Genomic DNA, 2,500 nt, shown 5'->3' on the forward strand with positions numbered 1-2,500 from the left:
CCGCTGGGAATCGTCCCATCTAATCCTAATATTCTTATTCATTCTTTTTCTTTTACTTTTCAGCTTTTCAGCTCTTGCCTTTTGGCACGGCCGACGACCGTATCGTCTACTTCAACCATGGCAGGGCATTTTTGCAAATCTTGTCCGGAGGCTAAACTGCCCCCAATCGGATCTCCGGGGGGGCACAAAAATGCGTCCGTCGTGCGGCGAAGTCTGCGCATCGCTTCTCAGCATGCCAGAGGACCACCTACAGCGACTACATCGAGGGACCCAAGGAGGGTGGTGCCCTCAAGGGTTCGTAGTCGCCCGCCGTGCGCCGGGGTGCTGCCCTCCCGACGAGGGAAAGGTTCCAGCCTTCGTGCTGTCCACGAGGACGTCGAGGACGTCGCAGACATCGAGGGACTGACTGCGCAGCCGAGTCAGCCAACGCCGGAATCTTCAAGAACTTCAACCGGTGAGTCCACTCAATTATTAGGTAGGGTTCGCGAGTGCCACGTTAGTTTAAGTAGGATCGATAGTCATCGCGTCGCGACCGGAGGCTCACCGGTACCCCCCGTTCCAATAGGTCATCCTCCCCGTACCCCCGCGATCGAGGGACCGGGCGCGCAACGCGACGTTAGAATACTGCAATTGAACATGTCCCGCTCAATTGCAGTAACCGGGGAGGTCTTCCAGTCAATTCGCAAAGAGCGTCTGGACATATTGTTGCTCCAAGAGCCGTATGCCATTCGTGAGGCGAACACCTGGGCCATCCGCGGCCTAGGAGTCGGAATGCGTATTGCCGCGAGCTCAACGGAGCGACCGTGGGCGGCCGTCGTTGCGTGCAACTCCATCGTGGAGATTGCTTACGTGTCCCAATTAAGTACTGCACATTGCGTTTGTGCTGAAGCCCGCGTCCCCGGTGGATCCTTCTTCGTCGTCTCCAGTTATTTTCAATACTCGGACGACATAGAAATCCACCTGAGGCAGCTTGAAAAGGTTCTCAGCTGTCTCAGGGGTCGCCGCGTTCTGGTGGCGGCCGATTCCAACGCCCAACACTCCCTTTGGAGCCCCAGGACCACTGACCGTGGTGTCCTCCTGGGTGAGCTCATCGAGTCTTTCGGTCTCCGCGTCGCGAATGATGCTAGGCAGGGCCCCACCTTCAGGAGTGCCGCAGGTACGTCGTTCATCGACGTCACACTGGCCACTCCTGGCATGTATAAATTCATACGTGCATGGAGGTTGGAGGACGAGTGGTCCACCGGTGACCACACGTCGGTTTTCTTTCGTTTAGCGATCCGGAGTTCCTCACAGCGCGTCAATAACTCGGGAGTCGGCGAGGGCTCTACCATGCGGTTCAACGTTCGTCGGGCCGACTGGGAAAAGTTCGAAGCGACCCTCGATGGGGAGGCCCGTGAGAAACTCGTGGACCATCCGCTGGATTCTACAGCGGATGTTGAGAGAATGGCAGAAGTACTGGGTGACGTACTCACCAAAGCCTGCCAAGATTCGATGCCGCGCCGCAGAAATTACCGTCGCGCGAATCCGTGGTGGACCGAGGAGCTGACCAGCAAACGCAAACTGGTCAGTCGTCTCCGAAACGGCTACCGAAGGGAGACTAACCCTGACGCGCGAAAGATTAAACAGAGCAGGTATCGTGTAGTCCTGCGATCGTATACCAGGCTACTTAGGACAACTAAAGAAAATAGCTGGCGCGGTTACATAACGACGGAAAGCAACGCGAACCCCTGGGGCTTTCACTATAAATACGCGGCTGATAAATTGCGCGTAGGCACGGTCCTCAGCACACTTAGAACCGCGAATGGCACGACACTTACAATGCGTGAGACTGCTGAGGTCCTGTTGGACACACACGTACCCGACGACGACCCCAACGCCGACACACCAGAACAGAGAGACATCCGCGAACGCGTGAAGAACCTAAGGGTTCAAACAGAGGACGCACGAGACTTGACGGACGACCAACTTAAGGGTCTCGTAAAGACCCTTAAGAACGACAAAGCCCCAGGATGCGATTTAGTTGAAGTTAGGGTCCTAAAAGTCGCGGTCATGAGGATGCCTCACATCTTCACGCGACTCTTCAACGCCTGCCTTAAGCACGGCGTTTTCCCCACCGTTTGGAAAGTCGGCACACTTCGTGCTCTCCTCAAAGGAGTTCACAAGGATGTGTCCGACCCCAAATCCTACCGTCCCATTTGCCTCTTGTCGGTTGTCGGGAAATTTTTCGAAAAGGTCCTGCACGGGATCCTTACGGCGAAAGTCCTTACTGAGGACAAAATATCAGGACGTCAATATGGCTTTCTGCCTGGACGCTCCACGGAAGACGCGATAGTAGAGTTGCGTGAATTAGTCGAACGCGGTAACGACAAGAGGTACGTCATTGGACTCCTTTTCGATATTTCAGGAGCCTTTGACAACGTATGGTGGCCCCTAGTCCTCCAGTCTTTGGCGGATCGAGACTGTCCGAAGAATGTCTTTGAAGTGCTCCGGAGCTACTTTG

General features: G+C 55.3%; 1 pseudogene; it reads left to right on the plus strand.

Annotated features, from left to right (window-relative positions):
• LOC135171790 (large subunit ribosomal RNA) overlaps positions 1-2,500 on the plus strand; it is a 9,400-nt pseudogene that overhangs the window by 3,848 nt on the left and 3,052 nt on the right.

This window comes from Diachasmimorpha longicaudata, unplaced genomic scaffold (assembly GCF_034640455.1).
Source record: "Diachasmimorpha longicaudata isolate KC_UGA_2023 unplaced genomic scaffold, iyDiaLong2 ctg00000105.1, whole genome shotgun sequence".
In the NCBI taxonomy this organism is placed as follows: domain Eukaryota; kingdom Metazoa; phylum Arthropoda; class Insecta; order Hymenoptera; family Braconidae; genus Diachasmimorpha; species Diachasmimorpha longicaudata.